The sequence below is a fragment of the Periplaneta americana genome, chromosome 3 (genome assembly GCF_040183065.1).
Source record: "Periplaneta americana isolate PAMFEO1 chromosome 3, P.americana_PAMFEO1_priV1, whole genome shotgun sequence".
Classification (NCBI taxonomy): domain Eukaryota; kingdom Metazoa; phylum Arthropoda; class Insecta; order Blattodea; family Blattidae; genus Periplaneta; species Periplaneta americana.
Window position 1 is genome coordinate 109,641,328 of NC_091119.1, and position 22,665 is coordinate 109,663,992.

At 35.2% G+C, this 22,665-nt stretch overlaps 1 long non-coding RNA gene across 1 annotated transcript in view; it reads left to right on the forward strand.

The window, feature by feature from the left end:
- The window catches only part of LOC138697133 (uncharacterized), a 231,565-nt gene that overhangs the window by 67,831 nt on the left and 141,069 nt on the right, over nucleotides 1-22,665 (forward strand). Inside the window, exon 2 of the long non-coding RNA XR_011331532.1 lies at nucleotides 20,367-20,498. This is a non-coding gene — a long non-coding RNA (uncharacterized lncRNA). The remainder of the gene's footprint in view (nucleotides 1-20,366; nucleotides 20,499-22,665) is intronic.

The following is a 22,665-nucleotide window of genomic DNA, read 5'->3' on the forward strand; positions in this document are numbered from 1 at the left end:
CTGGGGTGGGGAGAGCCCCAATCCTCTTTTGTCAATTTGCATTTTGGTACACGCATGCGGAGGTGTTTTTCCGTTCAGAACAGCATTTATCTAAAGCAAATAATGAGCTGCATTATTGCCACGTAGCCTGTAGCTGCTGTTTGATAGGACTCCATGTTTGCTAATCCGAACAAGATGAGATTTTTATCCTGACAAAGGGGGACCGACAGTTTCCAATTTTTGTATCCAAATAGAAGCAGGCCACCCATGCTGTAGGAATGCCGTGTATGTATATCCCACCACATAATTTCGCCCTCAAGCCCGATCCACGGTCTTTGAAATGGAGGGTCGGTACCAGGTTTATTGAATGCTAAGCCCGTCCTGTTACGTCATATATCAGATTTGTTGTTCTTTTGTTTCGCTTTCCGTCTGCAGAGTGCGTCTGTTATCGTGTGCAATGCGGATGCTATATAGAATTCTATCGAGACGGGAAAGTGGTTGTTTGGTAGAAGAGGAGTTCGGGGTTCGAGAATTTGAACTATTCATTTTCTCCAGAAAATATATATCCAGGCTTTTAAATACCCTAAATCCTTTCTTTCTAAGCAAAACTGAGTTCGTACTTATTGTAATTGCAATATTCTCATTTTATGCATGATCAGTTAGTAATTCAATATAAGTCATACATAGAATCCTAGTCACAACTTGACAGTTGAAGTTCCTTAAAACATTATTAATTCTACAACAACAAAAAATTCTTTAGAGAAACTTACGCATACACAAGTTATTAGTTAATGAATATTGAGTAAATATATTATGCTACCGATGCTCAGTTATGTTGATAAAATGGTGATGATGATGATAATAATAATAATAATAATAATAATAATAATAATAATAATAATAATAATAATAATAATAATGATATTCTTTCTATTTCTCTTTTTTACACACCTGTGAAGTAACGGTTAGCGCGTATGGTCGCGAAACCAGGTGGCCCGGGCTCGATTCCTGGTCTGGGCAAATTACCTGGTTGAGGTTTTTCCGGGGTTTTCCCTCAACCCAATATGAGCAAATGCTGGGTAACTTACGGTGGACCCCGGACTCATTTCACCGGAATTATCACCTTCATTTCATTCAGACGCTAAATAACCTAAATGTTGATATAGCGTCGTAAAATAAACTAATAAAAATAAAAAAAAAATAAAATAAATACTTCTGTTTTACCTCTCCTTTCCTACGGACTTACAATCCAATGCAGTGTATGGGAGGTTATATATAGGCTATCTCTGAACCAACACTTGACAGGCACACATTGTAGGCCTCGCTAATCGTGTCGTCAGCTCCGCGCAGAGCCACCGCTGAAACAACACAGGACAGAATTTATGACAAGGGACAAAGGACAAGGGACAAACACTTAGTCCCATAGATGAAAGATAAATCTCTTCCATTGCTCACGCTGGGAATCACATCACAGACCGCTTGGTTGGGAAGTGAACATGCTATCCACATAGCCACAATAGCGAACTACTACTACTACTACTACTACTACTACTACTACTACTACTACTAACTACTCACTACTCACTACTCACTACTCACTACTCACTACTCACTACTCACTACTCCTTACTCAGTATTCACTTACTATTTACTTACTACTTACTTACTACTTACTACCTACTACTACTACTACTATTACTACTACTACTACTACTACTACTACTACTAATAATAATAATAATAATAATAATAATAATAATAATAATAATAATAATAATAATAATAATAATAATTGGATTACCAGTTTTTAGAACAAGTGAATTGTTTTAAGTATTTAGGTTTGAAATTTGTTGTATAAAGTATGAAAATATTTTTAAAAAGTAACATAAGTAGCTAATAAATTCAACTGCTCTATCTGTTGAGACAATTAAAATAACTATACATTTATGTATGTATGTATGTATGTATGTATGTATGTATGTATGTATGTATGTATGTACGTACGTATGTATGTATGTATGTATGTATGTATGTATGTATGTATGTATGTATGTATGTATGTATGTATCCAATGTCTAACCACTTCACTTTACGTGATTAGGATTCCGCTTATTGCGGATAAATGGCAGGACTGTGACCCGTTTTCTAATTGTTATGTCGTGTACTAGGGTGAGTGTACTGTATGTGTAAGTGTTCGTGTAAGTGTAGTGTCTGGAATGAGTGATAATGATGAAGATGAGGAAGTGAGAAGGGGAAACCCGGTGCCGGCACGTAGCCTACTCCTGTCAAATAGCATCAAGGGGGCCGCCAAGCTTAAAATCCCCATCAGACGGACAAATCACTATCAACAGTGACATATGCCTTCTCTTCATACTGCGGAGAGATTTGGAATTTAACACAGGCATATTGGTGCACAATCTAGTGATTAGAAGTTGCGCACCGACATCTCTCCTAGTCCCGAGGTAGAAAAATGTTACAAGAAAATCTCTGACCCCGCCGGAAATCAACCCGGGCCGACTAGTCTGGAGGCAGACACGCTACCATAGAGCTAACTCGGCGGACTATTAAAATAACTATGAAGGGCCGTATTCATAGACATTCTTAGCGCGGGCTTCCGGTGGATGATCAGCGAACTAACGCTTTTCGTATTCATAAACCAGTGTTAGCGATATGATATGAATCCTGTACAAGTAACCAGTCGATAGTCGAGGCTAGTTTAGCACGCTCGTAGCGCGGTCTAGCCAAATCTCTATGAATACCACCTTAAAGCACAAAGAAAGAAGTTAAGCCAGGTGTATGTTAAGTTATGTATTTTGAGTAGAGGGCAGAACAAAAACTCGAACTTTCACCTTGATACGGGTCCATTGTACTACCTCCAGATTTATACTTACATATAGCAAAGAATTTTAAGGATTTTCATTGTCCTTGAAAGTTCATCGCCCTCTGGCAGGTTTGAACCCGCGAACTTCGGATCCAGTAATAAGTAAGGCAACCACTAGACCACCGACGACAACCTAAGCCAGTTGTACTGCGGTTTCAGTCTCAAGTTCTCCTACTGGTGCACAATTCTGGACCAGAAAAAAGAAGTTCATGTTATTATTATTATTATTATTGTTATTATTATTTTATTTATTTATTTATTTATTTATTTATTTATTTATTTATTTATTTATTTATTTATTTTTTTTGGTTTAGAAAGATTATACTCGTACAAAGCGTACGGCTTTTTAAAAGCATGTAGAAGTATACTGTGCGGTTTTATTTTATAGCGTGTAGGCTTTCCACGATAGAGACTCGAGTTTAAATCCCAAAGAACCCAAATGGAATTTCTATTAGTTAAAACAATGTGGATGGTGCACCGTGAGCAATACCTAAAATTGGAGAGAGATATGGATGTTTAGGTGTCTGTTTGGTACGTCACAATAGATTATGAAAATGGATTGCTTTGGGTTGTTTTGGAAAGCGGGTAGTTCTACGTCATGATTGATACGGAGAAACACGTGAAGTGATGTAGTGGTACTTGTTCTGCGATGAATTAAAATGTGAAGTAGCTACATTAATTTGTCGACCTGGTTGGCGAGTCGGTATAGCGTTAGCCTTCTACGCCCAAGGTTGCGGGTTCGTTCCCGGGCCAGGTCGATGGCATTTAAGTGTCGAGCGTCGTTAAATAAAACATAACTATTATTATTATTATTATTATTATTATTATTATTATTATTTCGTACGGAAAATTGTGATAGACAATCGATGCTAATTTCAAGCAAGGCAGTGGGTTTATTTAAGTAAATTTATTACATATAGCAGAACGGGTAGAAGAGAAAGTGACGCAACTTCCTCTAGTTCAGTGGTTCGGCGCCGAGTGGCGCTAGCTCTGTTGTCCGCCCCAGTTTCAGCATCGCTATTCGAGCGAATGCAAAAGGTTTTTAAAATAACCCATTACATAAAGACTGCATTGTAGAGTACTTTGTCGCAATAGGCCTATTTTACTTATTTTAAAAATGTAACATTACTACATTAACAAACTGTGAGTTATAATACATCTCTGAATAATAAATATAATAATTAACCGAAAATGGGAACATTGTGCCAGCTTCAACCAGAAGTACGCAAAAAAGGAGTACAGCTTCGCAAAAATAAACTAATTTTTGTGGCATTATAAAGTACGCATTACTATGAAATTATGTTTTTTATACACAGGAAAGAATGTAATATAATAAAGGAGACACTTTATTTTCACCAATAGTTTTTATCTACTATTTACCCATTAGTTGCAGTGGTAACTGGTTTATACGTAATTCAGGGGGAACAAGCAATATTACTGCAACTCAGACTTACAAATTAAGCTTCGATATTATATCTATGACAATGCAAGTTTTGATCTTTTGAAATATCTGGGTTATTTTTTGTTTTGTACAATTAAAACAATTTAGTAGTACTGCATTAAGTTGTTGTATGCTACTTATTGGAGATTTTTAAATTAACGACTTTTTCCATGGGACCAATTTACTTTCTCATATGCTTGATCATCAGACATCGGATTCTAGGGCAAATGCCTATTTTGTTTCTTTAGGAGAAAAGTAAAAATAATTATTAATATTTGTGTTTCATGGAAATTGAAAGGTATTCAAAGAGTTTTATAGCGCCCTAAAATGCCATAAAACGGTTATTAGAGCCTAATTTGTTAATATTCGCCTAAAAATGCCTAACTCACTGTAAAGTTTCGCATTTTACTTTTACTTTTTATAATTTATACATGCATTCACTGCGAAATTTAAGGCATTTAAAAAGTGGAAAGTTTGCTTCACACCGGCCATGAAACCATTGATAAAGGAAACAAAATGTTTTGAATCTCACGACACTCACAATAGATTTCACCGAATTTAACATGTTTGGAGGCATAAATGCCGACAAAGAACCAACCTTAGTTTTGAAGCAGGCAACAATCACAACATGTGCTGCTACCAATTCAGAGATATACTATACTATAAAAATGACTGTTTTCGGTCTGAAACCGATTAGCTGTACTGCCCTTCAGAGTTTCATAAAATCACAATTTTTGGAGAAAGAGTGTTTTTGAAATATTTATGAAAAGTCATAAAACTGAGAATTAGTAGGGTAAACCGTTACAAAATATTTAAAAGAATGGCCCTCCTAGTGTTAACACTACCAGGAAATGCACCAATAAGTGGAACTTTGTATTTTTGTCCAATTGAATCTCAATAACAACGGTTCATTTGAATGCTCGTTAACAGTTGCTCTTTCCCTCATCTTATTTGTGTTGAGAAGTTTTGAGCGGTAGGACGTTTTCCTGTGAAGTTTAACGCGATAATGCCGAAAAATATAAGTGCAAGATCTACATTGATCCGGCAATGGCTAACAGAATATTCAGAATTCACTTATGGTGGAAAAATAATATTCTGCAAGATTTGTAGCAAACAGGTATGTAACAATAGTTGAAATATATAAATTCTATTAATTTTAATGAGTAGGCCTATAATATTTATACATTGACTGAGCTATCCTGAGGTATAATTCTTTTTAAGATCACTACACTTTAACCTTTTAAATTCCGATAGTTAAAGTATTTTCAGGTCATTAAAATTGTGATTGTTCAAACCCACTAACTTTGTGATAGAAATACGGCAATACAACAATTAGGATTTTATTTTAATTCAGTTTACTTTACATTTTTAGATTTCGCAAGAAAAGAAGTGCCACCTAAAGCAGCATGTGCAAGGAGCGCCTCATAAGGCTAAAGCTCAGCAGAAAAATCAACTGCAACAAACAGTAAAACACAGCCTATTTCATCCAATCTCAGCAGCAATTTCTATGCTGATTTAACCAGAGCGTTTGTTGCTGCTAACATTCCCTGGAATGCAATTGAAAATCCGGTTTTAAGACAGTTTTTACAAAAATACTGCAAACAAAATATCCCATCTGAGTCGACCTTAAGAAAAAAAAACTTAGACAGAATATACAATGAAACTTTAGCTTCCATTCGGGAGGATATAGGTGATTCTTACATTTGGGTCTCTGTGGATGAAACCTCAGATCCTATGAATAGGTATATAGCAAATATGGTAGTAGATGGACCTTCGATTCCACACCTCATATGTGTTAAGGAACTTTCGAAAGTGAATAGCCAAGCCATTGCTTATTTTGTAAATAAAGGCCTACAGTCTTTATACTCAGGTAATATAGACGATTCTAAAGTTCTGTTGTTTTGTACTGATGCTGCCTCATACATGGTTGCTGCAGCTCCACTTCTTAAAACATTTTATCCTAACCTCACGCATGTAACCTGTCTAGCACATGGCCTTCACAGGGTTTCTGAAACAATCCGGAATGAATTTCCTCTTGTCAATTCGTTTATTTCTAACACAAAAAAAGTTTTTGTAAAGCCCCATCCAGGATTTCAATATTCAGAGAGAACTTTCCAGATATCCCACTCCCACCTCAGCCGGTTGTTACACGATGGGGAACCTGGATTCAGTCAGTGGTGTATTATTCTAAGTATTTTAAAGAAGTGGTCACAGTTATTAATAAATTACCTGAAACTGATAGTGCAGCGTGTGTGAAAGCAGTGAAAGATTGTCTGAATGACTCACGAGTGAAAAACGATATTGCCTACATAACATCAAACTTTTCTTTCATACCTGCAAGCATTGAACAATTAGAACGTGAAAAGCAATCTCTTTGTAGCCAAATAGCAATAGTAAAGGAAGCTCAAGTGAACATACATTCTGCTTTGGGCGAAACTGGGAAAAAAAGTTAAAAATAAGTGGGACAACGTATTAAATAAGAATGTAGGATTTTCATTGTTGGAAAAAGTATCAAGAGTGATATCGGGGGAAAGTGTAAATGTTCGAGTAAGTATTGATGTTTCTATTGTACCTAATTTAAAATTTGCGCCTCTCACATCAGTTTCGGTTGAAAGAAGTTTTTCTGCTTTCAAAATGATTCTCAGTGACAAAAGGCAAAGGTTAACTGTGGAGAATTTAAAAAAAAATTCTGGTGGTGTACTGTGCAGATAATTATAATAAAGTCTGAGCATGGAACTGAATTTCAATAACTTAAAATGAGTAATCTTGATATCAATAATCATTATTCATTAGTTTCAATATATTAAATTTGTGCAGCTCTGTTTATAAATATAATATAGTATTCTTTTTTAATGTTTAAACATACTTTTTTGTGCGTATTTTAGTGTATAACTAAAAATTTCAGTGAAAGTAATAAGTATGATACCTTGATGTGCCTAAAATGCCTATTTTCATTAAAATAGAGCCTAACTTTACAAATTTTGAGCTTATTTTAGGCGCCTAAAACTGCAATTTTTAGTGCCTAAAAATCCGATGTCTATTGATCATAAATCTCTTATGATGTGGAAACGTAATAAACAAATGTAATAAAATTGTAAATCAGATTAACCTGTACCCCACATACAAAGCAGCATTATACTGTATTTTTGTTACTGAAATAACTTTTTCATTAATTACGACAGAATTGCTATTATTAAAAATAAAATAATTAATAATTAAATATGTACATTTAATTAAGTAGAAGCTAGGTGCTTGGATTCAATTAGGGGTTCACAATTAGCACTTGCATATAGCACATTTTGTAACCGGCACAGAGACTGAAAAATGTTCAGATGTAGAAAGTCTATGGTGATCACCACAAGATAATCATTTTGTAATTCCGAAATGTCGCTGTAGAGCAGTGGTCGTCAGCACTCGCTAAAATGTGCAAAGGGTACGCGGTGCTGTCCCGTGTGCACTGTCGTGCAACAGGGAGAGATAGAGAGCATACCCGCTAGCAGCTACGGAGTGTACCTTAGTGTACTGCATTTTCCGCGGGTAAGAGAGACTAGCCCCAGCGTGCTCTGTGCTGACGACCCCTGCTGTAGAAGATCCTGGTTAAACTTTTTCTGTCACAATATATTTAAATCTGCTATTCCACAAGAATGAATATATTTCGTGAGTGCTCTGAACTGTCACTCTAAATAATTCAAGAGTTCTTTCTTAGACAGACGTGTTCTTTGTGTTGCCAATTACGTGTAATATATTTTCTAAAATCGTGTAATGCTAGAATCCTTTGTACAGGGCAGAGGAGGAAGAATTTGAGTTCATTGTATCTACAAGGCCGTTCATTCACCTTGTATATTCTTTTGTATTTTCACTTCCCTCGAACTCATCACAGTTTATGGCTCTAAAAAGAGTATCGATTTTGAAAAACTCGCACAAAACAGCTGAAATGCTGGTCTGGCGTTCATTCACTGGAAGAGATTACGAGCCACCGGCGTAGCTCTGTCGGCTAAGGCGCTTGCCTGCCGATCCGGAGTTGCGTTCGTGCGCGGGTTCGATTCCCGCTTGGGCTTATTACATGGTTGGGTTTTTCCCGAGGTTCTACCCAACTGCAAGGCAAATGTCAGGTAATCTATGGCGAATCCTCGGCCTCATCTCGCCAAATACCATCTCGCTATCACCAATCCCATCAACGCTAAATAACCTCGTAGTTGATATAGCGTCGTTAAATAACCGAGTAAAAGAAAAAGAAATTACGGTCAAAGTAACTAGACAATTTTGGACATTCAGATGTGGAGTAATGACACATTCATGCATACAAGAGCAAGATCAGCTAAGGTGTTCTTCTGATTTTCGGGCATCACGTCCAATTATTTTTTACTTGGTTATTTAATGATGTATCAACTACTGGGTTATTTAGCGTCGATGAAATTGGTCATAGCCAGATGATATTTGGTAAGGGTGCATTGTTATGAGCAGGGAACGGATTTATATGGACTAAAAATATATGAAATATGTAAATATATATGTAGTTATTTTTACCAAAATATGGAATTAAATATGGATTTTTACCAAAATATGGAATTAAATATGGACTTAAAATGATAAAAAAATGACTATGTACGTTAAATATTGGTACATTTTAATCAAACTAAACAAAAAATATAATGGACGTACCTTATCTTCCAATGTAGTTTCAACAAAACACAATTTTTATTGTCTGTTACCATAACAATAGGTTACAAACATTTCTTTCAAGTGCTGAAAAGTGAATCTTCTTCTATTGTCTCTGAGGATAGATTTATACTGACTAAAAGAGCGTTCGACGTCACAAGAAGTAACTGGTACATAATTCAATTTCACAATGTCTGCTGGGGATAAGTCCAAGTTAATCTTCACTGTTGATTCACCACTCATCACAGCAACAACCTTTTGTAGTTCTTCATATCCAGGGTTTTTTGAAAGTACAGTGTCCACCTTAGCTCTTACTGCATCTGCAACTTTACCTCTACCACGATTCAGTTGTTCCACAGTACTATTTATAATTTCAAAACTTTCAGATAGTGAAAGGTGCCTATTTTGGAGACTTTTGAGCGTTTTTATGATGCATGAAAATGTATGCTGAATGTGAGCTAAGTCATTCTTCACACTTATGTCACAGGTAACTGTTTTCGCAGTATCAATTGAGACTGCATCTTCAGAGTCCAATGCAAGGAGAACATTGTTAATAGAGTCTATATGTTCGGCATAATATTCAACTGCTTCTAGCCATGTACCCCATCTAGTTAAAATTGGCTTTGGTGGCAATGGAATTTCAGGGTACATTTCTTTCAACACGTTAACTCTACTGGGAGCTTTGAGAAATACTTTTTTCACTGATGAAATCAACAAATCTACTTTAGGGAAATTGTCTCTGACCACTTCTGCCACACGATGAAATGCATGCGCCACACAAGTAAAATGAGTCAATTTAGGATATACAACAGATAATGCTTGTCCAGCTTTGACCATATAAGGGGCAGCATCGCTAATAAAGAATAACACATTATCGTACATAATACCCTTTGGCCACAGGATACCCATAGCTTCGTTGAACAGTTTAACTATAGTTTTGTTATTGCACTTTTCTAGAACATCACAATGTAAAAGAATTCGTTCAGAATATTGTTCACTTAACAAACCGATAACTACATTACCAACAAGTCTACCTTCTTTGTCGGGAGTCTCATCAATGGAAACCCAAATTGAACTATCTTTAATTTCATCTCTTATCTTCTGTATTGTCTCATCGTAGATGGATGGAGCATACGTCTTCCTAAGTGTTGACTCATCCGGGATTGTATGTTGAGTATATTTTTCAAGGAATTCCCTGAAGACCTTATTCTTTAGTTTGTAGAGAGGAATATCAGCAGAGATGAGAGAACGGCACAGGTCGATGTTAAACTCAGATCTTACATTCGATGTTGTTGGTTGTGTTAAAAACAATTGTCTCTGCTTGGAATTTAGTTGTTTGTTGGCCTGATGTTTACTAGTTGTAATGTGTTGTTGCACCAGGAACTTTTGTGTAGATGATACTGCACACTGACACAAATTACAAAATAATATTTTATTGTCAGTTGATAAACCATCTTCTTTAAATTCTGAAATGTAACTTGTTAGTTTTGATTTTAAATTGACTGAATGACGTACTTTTGGCATATTTACCGTCTTTATAGTATGATTTACAAAACTGAACCTATGTGTACTCTGACTGGCATTTAACTGTTGAGCTGCACAACTGAAGTCTGTTAAAAATTTTAAATTAAATTAATACAGTTTTGTAACTTACTTTCCCATTGTTGATAGGACTGCTAATTTTCAAATAACTCTGATGTTAAAGGGATTACTGAACATGTGTTTAAATCTCTATTGTTGAAATGTATTTTTAAAAGTTAATGGAATTTTGTTTTGTTTTATTGTTAAACCTAATATAATATGGACTGTTTTATATGAAATATGGAAAATATATGGAAATTAACGAAAATATGTACTAAACTCTAAAATATGGAAAAATATGGAAAATAAAAGTAGGATTTTTCAACCCTACACATTGTGAAACATAAAGATAATGCAAAATATAAATTATATTAGCTTTATAAGTAAATATGTATTTACATATAAATCCTTTCCCTGGTTATGAGAAAGGATTGGGTGGAGATTTTTTCTTCTTCTAATTTTTTAAGGTATCGAAACAAGTTCGGGAAAATATGTGGTATGGCATCCGGTTTCGGTCACCAGTTCTTCCGTAGAAGTCCTATCTCCTTACCGTCAATAATAAATTTGTCGGCTCTTAGTATAAAAACCGCAGATATAAGAACGAGCATACAGTTTTCTGTCTCCGTGGAATTGCTCTACACCACTTCTGCAAAATAGCCTAGTCTTTGGGTGGAAAAAAGAAACGTCTTACTCCCTTACAGATTATATTATAACCGGATTTACACCAAGAACAAAACAATTAGGCATATTACTACTCGCTCACATAAACGGCACAATAAAAATCACCCGAACATCGCAAGAAATATCTGTTTAATTCCATACCAGAGCGAGTTCTGTCTGTTCTGTCGACAGTATTAAGAGGAAAACTGGAATCTAAAAACGATCGCCACGCCAATGTTTCGCTCAGTTCCTGTGGCGACACTAGGGGGTTTAAAAGTCCCATTAGACCCTTGCCGAGTTACCACACTTTCTATTCTAAACGCTCTGCATATAGTATTATATAAATTTTCCATAAATATAGCTCTGCAAGCTAAAAAAATAATACAAATGTTAACGACAAGTCTGTTTCAACAAAATATATAAAGGGTGCAACTGACAAAACGTTCGTAAGTGCCATTTTTTTTTCAAAACTGTTTTTCTCGTGATTTGCGTTCTATGTGCCGTCGTACTATGCTGTAAACGTGCATGGATATGCTTATGCAAGCAATAAAGATAGTTTGGGACGAAGGAATTAATTTTATAACTTTTTGTTCAAGCTGTACAAAGTTTTTTGTGCTCCTGTAAAATTATCCACAATGGCACATAGAACAGTCTCATCCTCCATATGTGTTTTATGTGAAATTAATTAGAAATGTAAACAAAAATGTTAATGTTGGATTCAGTCCTAATGAATATGATGACGGATAGTGAGTTAAATCCAATATATAATGCAGATGATGAAGATGTTGACATATGATCAATTGAATTCAATTCCTAATACAGATGTTGAAGATGATATTGGATGACCAATTGGAGTCAGTCTCTAATGCAAATGATGAGGGATGACCAATTGGATGCAATTCTAATTCATATGGTGCTTCTTTCTACTTAATTGACAATTTTACATTCTAAACATCTATTAAAAGCAATACGTCTTAAATTTTTTAAAAATCTTTCTCCAAATTTTCAAGGAATCGTAACTTTAGTAAATTAAGAAAAAAGAATGAAGGAAAGAAAAACATAAATAAGAAAATAAAGAACAATGAAAAGAATTATTAGACAAACAAGAGCATAAACATAATTATTACGTTTTAGAATGTTATAGGTGGTCCGCCGAGTTAGCTCTGTGGTAGCGTCCCTGCCTCCAGACTAGCCGGCCCGGGTTCTATTCCCGGCGGGGTCATAGGTTTTCATGTAAAATTTCTACCTCGGGACTAAGAGATGCGGCTGTGTACAACTTTTAATCACTAGGTTGTGCACCAATGTGCCTGGATTAAATCCCGAATCTTTCCGCAGTGCATAATATGAAGAGAAAGCATAATATCTCACTGATGTTTATACCGATTCGTCCGTCGGACGTTAAGTCCTTGATACCTGCCGGCACCAGGTTTCCCCTTCTCCCTTCCTCATCTTCATCTACATCCTCACTCAGTCCATAAACTACATTTACACATACACTTACCTTAGTACACGACATAACTCTCCACATACGCTATACACGTCATGCACAGCGTGGCCCGCCGAAGTGGTGCGCAACTTGAAAATGGGTCACTATCCTGCCATCTATCCACAATATGCAGAACCCAAATCACGCAAGTGAAAGTGAGTAGGCATTGGAGACACACATAGAATATTATAGGTCTACCAAGTTATTAATTTTCAGTACAATATACTGGATTCGATTTTTCTCAGCATTTACGCCGGACATATTGGTTAAGAAAACAGTAACTGAAGAAATGGCATACTCAAATCCGAAAAGCTTAAATTTGACTTCTCTATTATTATTATTATTATTATTATTATTATTATTATTATTATTATTATTATTATTATTATTATTATTATTATTATTATTTCAATGCAATCAATTTATTTGTGTCTATTATTCTGTCTTCTACATATTCTAAAGAAGTATTGACCTCTATTTTGACCAAACTGGTTTGAATATAGCACCGCTTTTAGTTTGCTTCTGAAGATGGAATAAAAATTACCGAGCTAGTTCCGAAGTACTAAGATGTGAATTCTCTGGATTCCCTTAACCCAGCAGTTTTTAACTCACTACATTCCAACGTTATTTTTGTGACCCTTCCGAATAGGGGAAATCCGGCAAATATGGGCACCATAAGGCATTTTACTCTATTATATTGCACTTGAGTAATGATAACAGTTTTAAAACTTAAAACATTTTTGAGTAGGCTATATCTATTTTAAAAGATATAATCCATTAAAATGTTAAAATTATTCTTTTATGACGCATAATATATATATATATATATATATATATATATATATATATATATATATATGATTTTTACTAGAACCTTACAAGTGACCATGTTACCTGCACTGTAAGTATAAATAGGGATATATGTCGGTAATATGGACAGTATAGGGATTAAATGCATTTTAAATTTTCAAGGGTATATTTAATACAAAATAATGTATTTAATGCTTTCTACACTAATCATTCACAGAACAACATTATTGGTGAAGTAACAGAACACTAAGCAAATAAGAAAAACTAATATATGTGCGTGTGTGTGTGTGTGTGTGCGTGTGCGTGTGTGTGTGTGTGTAAAAAAATTGATTTAACACATTCAATGAGAACGAAGGACTGCGAAAAATACTTTAAGTAGTGACAAATGTTATTTTAAACGGTATAAATCCGTAAAAGACTAAGAACAAAAGCAAAAAAAGCCAAAATTATGTTCTAAATTTATTTCGTTAAGTCATCACATAAAACTGAATCATTTTCCATCTCAACTCATTCTTCATTGTACCGAAAGGCGCATGATCCTTAACACTGTAATGCTTACTTTCCTTAATTTTGCTCAGTATAAGTTTCTCCTCCACATGCAGGACAAATGCAAGAAGCATTTGTTGAAGAAGATGCGTTCGTATTCAAGTGCTTTCAATACAAGTGTTCCGTCTCTGAAATGAACATCAAAATTGTATGATTAGTAGAATTCAGAAAATCCTAAGATTTTAACAATATCTAGAAACATTTAAATGCAATCAAGTAAAAGCTATTTTCAATATCATGCTCAAAATTTATTCATATTCGGCACTTCAAAGCAATATAATATTTGAATCACTCTATGTAGAAAGAACTTCAGACGCAGAACATTTTGGCATAAACAAAGTAAAGTCTATTCTTTCTGCGAGGAACAATAAATTAAAACCCGCCATTCAACGTCTCTCAAACACATAAAGTACTTCCTGCACAGAATGTTACAATTGTTAGCTGAGATATCATTTCCAAAGGCTAGCTTCATTCTGATAGCCTACATCATGGACTGAAGCCCTTTCTGTACAGAGCAATTGTGTGTTAGAATTTGGTGAAGAAATGTACATTCTAAGAGAAGTTTGATGGTAAATTGAAGTATTTCGAGCTTTTTGTCAATTAACACCTTATAAACATGTATAGACTTTAGTGAATGAAATACAGTTTTAAGGGCTAATTCACAGAAAAGTAAACATAACCTATTGCGTTCCGTAATTAGATCGTATTTTGAAACTCCTGAAATTTTTCAACCAAGGACTCAAACAATGAAATTGCAAAGCCAACGAGTCACCACCTCCTTTGTTGTTCAATATCTCAATACATGACGCGAGTATTTGGGAACTCTTAACGCAAAGTGCGCATGGAACATAATGAATCTTGCTTGACTGTCAACTTCGAGTACTGAAATCTTGAGACAAAAGTAACAATTAATTAGAGACACTCCATTCATGTAGTGCCCATCGCGCCATCTTGAAAATTCATTAACGGCGCGAGTCAGTTGTTTCTTTACGACCTACTTCCAATAAGGTCTGAGAGAGGGCTCTCGAGTCGCTGCTTCGAGGGTCACGTGGTGATGAACGAGGTGTTATCTTTGTAGGAAATGACGTCAGAATATCTGTTGGAGGGCGTGATTATATTTTGTAAAGTGAGCAGTACAAAACAGTGCTCGAGGGGTGGGTGTCGTTGGTTTGCGCTGGAATATAATTTGTTAAAACCGGCTCAAGCACCTGGTGACGAGAATAAGAACAAAACACAGTCGAGCAGAGCTCAAGCTGTGAGTGAAAATGTATTTCTGGTTTTGCGAAGTTTGCCAGCACACAGACACGTTCACTGTCATTTATTGACATATTATTTTGCAAATAGTCCTTTCAGTTTCTCTATATTTAACTGTGGAAGGGGATACTAATAATGAACAAATTGTTTTACAGATTTCAAAGAAGTAGATTCAATGCGATGCTTTCAATAATTATGATTTATTGTTTTTGTCATGTTTTAGTCTTGCTGCTGGTTCATCAGTAAAGGTATCCCGTAACATGCCATGAAGGTACTTGGGGGGCATGGAGGTAGAGCCCCATGCTTTCTATAATCTCGGCACTAGAATGAGGTGATGTGGTCGGCACCACGCTCTGACCGCCTTTTACCCCCGGGAAAGACCCGGTACTCAATTTTATAGGAGGCTGAGTGAACCTCGGAGCCGTTCTGAAAGTTTGGCAACGAGAAAAAATCCTGTCACCAGTCAAAATGTGTCCCGGTGAGCCTTCTTTAATTTTATTATTGAAATGTCTAGACATGGTTAGTTTTTGCTGAAGTTAGGTCAATTCTGAAGGATATACTCGTGCGAATTACTGATTACATTTTATTAGTCATGAAAGAGGAAAAATGGAAGCATTCAGAAATTTAGGAATAATTTTGCTGTAATTTACATAGTTTAAAATTGGTAAAAATAAAGAAATCTTTTATAAAAATACTTAAAGATATTATTACTAATCGCTGGTAATCTGTTATCAAAATCTCTAGATATGATCGACTAAGGTCTTCCAGAAGTTATACTGTTATAGGCTACTAGAAAAAGCGCACAGAAGGTAGAAGCAAAAATATATTTCTGACTAATCTGAGGTGATGACAGCACCAATAATAGAATGATGCACAATCATGAAGAATTTTTACATCTCTTCATGTGTTATATTATGCTGTATCTGATTAGATCACACAGTCATCTCAACCTGAAAGACATAATTATGTATGTGAAAGATGCAACGGCTGTCGAGAATTTGCTTGATGTATTAATCGGTCTAACGCTTCTTTCACAGTATATACCGCAAGCGCTATGTGACATAAGACTCAGACTTCGTCTGTGGTCTAGTGGTTACCATGCTAGAAGTTGAATCCGAAGTTTGCGGATTCAAATTTGGCAGACGACGAATTTTAAAGTTCATACATCGAATAAATAAGTAAATAAATAAATACGTAAATAAATAAATAGGTATAATAAATAAATAGGTCAATAATTAAATAAGTTAATAAATAAGTATATAAGTAAATAGATAGATAAATAAATAAATAAATAAATAAATAAAAACATTAAACCACGGCTCCTTCCAGGAGGAAAGCAAAGCTGTTGGTCCAGTGCCAAAGATTTACGGCAAGTGAAAGACCTCTGTCTCTGTTAGAGAGCTCCAGGAAGAATTGTCGGTCATTTCTCTCCCATTTTCAATTCTGACGGTGAATAATTTCTGCACTAAAAAGTGTAATTAAATAAAATATTATTACTACTTCTATTATAGTACTACTTGGTTATTTACGACTTTTTTCAACTGCTATGGTTATCTATCATCTCAGTGAGATGAAGGTGATAATGTCAGCGAAATGAGTCCTGAGTCCAGCGCCGTATGTGCTATCATTTGGTCTTAATGTGTTACTAAAACCCCGGGAAAAACCTTAACCAGGTAATTTGAAACTACTACTACTACTACTACTACTACTACTACTACTACTACTGCTACTGCTACTGCTGCTACTACCACTACCACTAGCACTAGCACTACCACTACTACTAATTATTATTATTATAAGGTAAAAAATACGGCTTAAGTTTTGAGCTTTGATCCTTTCCAGGGGAAAGGTATAAAGTTTTATCAAACACTGACAATAGTGACTCTGAAACTATCTTCTTCTTCTTCTTCTTCTCTCTCTCTCTCTCTCTCTCTCCAGTACTTTCAGTTATTCGTTAGAATTGTTTACTGAAGGTTCTAAAGTTGTAACAAAAATCATTTCAGTGCTATTTGTCAAATTCTTAGAGTGATTTCTTACCAGAGAATAAAATAATATTCAATGCCGTTGTTAAATGTGGTTTAATTGCAAAGGGTACATACTTCATAAAATAAACCGCAGTACCGGAATCACAAGCCAGAGAACTCAGTTGAAATCTCAGTGAGTCTAACTTTAATTTGTGGCTGACAAAGATGAAGTTGGGGTTAGATATTGTGGGGTTATACCTACGTATTTTCCTTGCTATTATTTCACTCTTTCTACACCCACCAACCATAAAAATAAAATACAGTCTGATCCGTTTGGGTATGGATAATATTAATTTATTATTGTAAAGCTATTATGATAGTAGGAAAAATTTCTTGCTGGTTATGTTATGATTAAAAGATGGGAGTTCCCATATATGACAATCAATAATGCATAATCTGAAAGGACAAATGAAAATCGTAGATGATTAAAATGGCTACTACAAATCAACAGCGAGCACAATGTGTTCTTTGGTATGCTAAATGTGAGAGTGTTAAAAGAGTTCAAAGGGAATTTCGACCTGAGTATGGTGTGCGTAATGTACCTAAATACGATTCCATAATGTTGTGGTATCGAACATTTGTAGGTTCTGTCTTAAAAAAAAAAACATGCAGGAGGTCGCATGCGAAACCCAGTACGAGAAGCAGCTATCTTTTGGCTTGGTCCACAAACTCCCCAGATCTAACCCCTCCTGACTTCTTCATGTAGGGTTTTGTTAAAGACATTGTCTATTCACAGAAACCCAGGAACATTGATGATCTGAGAGTAAAAATTACTCGATCTTTTCAACAAATCACCCCTCTTATGTTACAACGGACATGAGCTGAATTGCATCACAGTTATGAGTTGTGCAGGGTGCGCAATAGGGGTCATGTTGAGCTCTGAGGAATCTCCCATCTTTCAGTATTATATGCACAAAGTTTCAACAAATAAAGTTCAGTAGTAAATGTTTTACGGTGTTTTTATTTTATCCATACCCAAACGGATCACCCTGTATATGGCCAAAGTCGTACTCCCAGTGTGCTTTTCTCTCAGATATTATGATCTTCACCAATTATCCACACATATAACTGCTTCTAGTAGGTCTGAATAGTGTTATGTTTTGTAAAAGTGTTCGAATATTTTGAAAGCATCTCACACTCTTTGCCTATAAGTGCGTACAATGATTAGTCTAACAATAAGAATAAGAAGCTTCCGAATTAATTATAAGTTACACAAATTCACAACATAATGAAGATCAAAACTACTTGTTAGGCGGACGTCGAAGCTGCTGAATTCGTTAACATTTCCCGGAATACTGAGAAAACACGATTGCACATACTTTGCTTATGCATTTTGTAGTATCAACGATGAATTCCGGGAACCGCCTGCGAAAAAAATTTGGATTCCCTATCTTTTCTAGTAGTAATAATAGTCTAATAATAATAATAATAATAATAATAATAATAATAATAATAATAATAATAATAATAATAATAATAATAATAATAACAATAATAATGATAATGATGATGATAATAATAATAATAATAATAATAATAATAATAATAATAATAATAATCCGTGGCGCTACAGCCCGTGAATGGCCTAGACCGACCAGCCGGCTGCTGGCCTCACGCCCACATGCCGAAGCAGAGGTGGACGATCATCCAGCCAGAATTGAGATTTCGTGCGGTTAGCATGATGATACCCCAGCTGGCTTTCGCAACCGGATTCGCTATCTATCGTAGCTCCCCAAGTGCATCACGATGCTGGGTGGGCATCGGTCCCATACACTGGCCGAAATTTCTTGAGAAAATTTCTTCCCCCATGAGGACTCGAATCAGCGCGCATCCCGTAACGCGAGTCCTAGGCAGAATGCTTTAGACCACGACGTCACGGCGCGGGACCTGTCTTTTCTAGTATGAACCATATATGCCGAAAGGGCGAGGAAGAAATTTGATCCCTCTTGAGCCGTAACAATTAGTTTACAATTTAAAATTGCAATGCAACTAAGAGAGAAAATACCTGTTAAAGGAATACGGCAAGAATATTCTCTAAGCCATATTCTTTTTAATTTATTTAGCAATTAACGAAATTGTTCAATGCCAGGAGGACTTCGAGATTTTAGAATCATCAATATGATTTGTTATGCTTGTGATAGTGATGATACTGTCCTCATCATCATCCCTCAGAATTTACTTTCATGAAGTTCGTCCCACATTTTGTTACTTTTACGTGTTCATTTTTCAATATTGTCGTATATTTGAAAATTCTGCCATTATTTATTCTTTAAATATGTATGTCAGTTGTTTCTGTTTTCTTAGATTTTGTGTCATACAATAATTTATTTTTAAATGCCTGACATACAAATTGTAATATTTCTTAATATCATTTCAGCTCTTTGTACTATTCTTCGGTCTGTCTTCTTTAACATCCAATTTTCACGGCCATTCATTACTGTGTTTTATTATTTTTGTATTTGTTAGTAGTATTGCTATAGTTAGGCTACAATTATTATTGTTTTCTATAATTCAGTGACAGGTTATGTCAACTAGCGCTTCATATGCGGTCCAAACTACAACTGCAAAACGAACAATCCCATCCAACACTCGACGTCATTTGGCCTCATCCTCGAGGCGAAGTGTATATTTGGGGGCTGATATTAATAAGAATGGCGCCAGTCCCGAGTTAATGCAAGCAAAACAACTTCTAATAAAGTAGAATTTAAATGAAGCCCTTCGTTCAGAGATTGGCTCTTTTCGTCAGCCAGACTTGAGTTGTTGCAGTAATCAATTAGGTTACGAGACGAGCTGCCATATTGCTTCTCCAAACCTTATATAGGGTGGTCTGAATTTTTATACTTAGTGCTATCGTATTTTGACTGTTTCTAATTATGTTAGATGTTTATTAAACAATGCTTTCAAAATACAAAGGTTATTCGGAGGTGATAAATAATGTGGGGATAGCGAAACAAATATTGCTGAAATTACTGAAAATACATTTCCCGGCCCCTTTTATGAGAAGAGGGAGTTAATTGTGAATGGTCCATATATTTTCTGTTTCAGAGGTGCAGTGTTAAGGTGAAGGTATATAGTATGAAATTCCACATTTGCGTCATGTGATAGAAAAGTGATTCACGGAGGATGGTGACTCATCTATTGTCTACAAACACGCACCGTTGTAATGCCACATTCCAAGTAAGTTTTCACGCCTTTGCAGTTAGTAAATAGGCTCTATATTTGCTGTGCAGATCTAGCTAGCTATGAGCGCAGATCGAGGGTAGATTTCAACATGAGTTCATTAAGTTCCTTTGTAAGACTGACTTTGCAAGGAAATACAATTTCAATATTAGGAATAATTATATGACAAGCTAGGACTTTCGGAAACAAGTAAGTTTTTTTTTTTTTTTTTTTTTTTTTTTTTTTTTTTTTTTTTTTTTTTTTTTTTTTTTTTTTTACACCAGTGTTTCTTTTAAGCAACAATAAGTCTCAAGAACAAAATTTGAAGTCAATGTAGGCAAAAATTAAATAATTTCTACTGAATTATAAGGCCTCTTCCTAAAAGTGTGATTTGTTTCATACAATGAAATTGTTTCTATTTTATTTATTTTTTTATTTTTTTGCAACTGTAAAATAGCAGATTACAATTGAGTTGGTTAGAGTCATAACTCTCATGCTCCAAAAAATGAAAAATTAAGATGCTGTTATATTCCCATGCGGTTATCTGCGTAGAACAGGATTCAGAGGTTAATTTGTCACATTCTTACATGATGCTTGTGTAAACGGGCGACAAACTTCCCGGTTTCTGTCAAAAGTCTCATGATCCACAGGATCTTGTGAGTTCTGTTGCATAGCGCTTCTCGACCAATACCGATCATTATTTCCTTCCCGCTTCTCCACTTCTTCTTGTATAGAATAAGATTATAGATGAGTATCTTGCATGTGCTGTTTTATTTTTATAAATATCAGTGAATTTAGTGGCTGTAATTGAGTATTTTGTAAAAACAATGTTACGGAAGAGAACGTATCATCGGTTGGAGAGAGAGGACGACCATGGAAACGTATAACGGTTCCAGAAATAACGAAAAAACACCAGGCCAAATTAGCAAGGTTAGTGTTCTTTTCTGATCCTGTTTGGGTCCTAGTGATGTATTATTAAATTAAGCAGGGCCGAATATTCTATCATAATAATATATAATAAATTCGTTAATTGAATAATTTCAAAGGAAAAATTGTTCCAGGGCCGGGTATCGATTCCGGGACCCTTCGCTTAGCGCGCGAACGCTCTTCCGACTGAGCTACTCCAGGAACTATACACGACACCGTCACAATTTTTCCTTTGTATCCACACGACTCAAATGAGCTGACAAGACGCCAGAACTCAACTATGAGTGCTCACAAATACTTGTGTGACTTAAATTGTAGCTTTCTGTTAACGTACCTCCAGTAACGAATGTATTATACAAATATACGTTGAAAGTATTCAAACCTGCTTTACAGGGAGCTACTACCTGAAAGCCAGATTTCTATAAAATGCGTTAATTGTTAACCGGTATTTTAGCGAATTATATTAACCAAACATTTCCAAATACTGGTATGTAAAGTCTCTGAACGTCATATTCAGTGTTTCTTTAATGAAAATTGTTATCTTTAAACATGGAGAAGTGGTGAAAGGATTTTTTAATACTAAGAGGTTAATCTTGTGGTGTAAAGGAAAATTTGAGTTTTCATAAAATTATTAATCAGTATTTCTTTTGTAGGTTGTAAATTGAGAGTTATACTCAAATAAGGAGAGAATCCGCGTTTCTAAGAAGAGTTAGTTTTTACTGCCTCTAGAATGGTGTGTCATAATTGCAATATCTCTGGCAATAGCTTACCCCACTGGAGTTTTAAATTTCCGCCAGAAATTCGCAGACTGTTCTCAGAATACTTAATTTCTCTATTCCAAGACTTGTGACGTCCTTCTCTCTGACTGGACCCCTCATTTTATATTGTACTTTGTTATTTTGTAAAAGTACTCATCTGAAGAATTTAATAATTGGACACCTATTTTTTATATTAAATTTAAAAATATACTTGAGATAATGTTCTTGTGTAATGTTTTAATTTGTTACTATCAAATTCTACATGATCCCAACTGGTTATTTTCTAAACTTACATGTTCCAAACGGAGCATTCTCAGAACACTCATGATCGAAAGATCATTGTCAAAACTCGTATGATCCATAATTTAAAGCTAAATAACTTTTACTCCTGTATAAATAAATACGGTTACCAATCTGAATAGTAGTTTTTAATCATTGCTCTTTCATTTATTAACCTTCATTGTGAAGAAAATTGACTCCAAGTATTACAAATATTATGT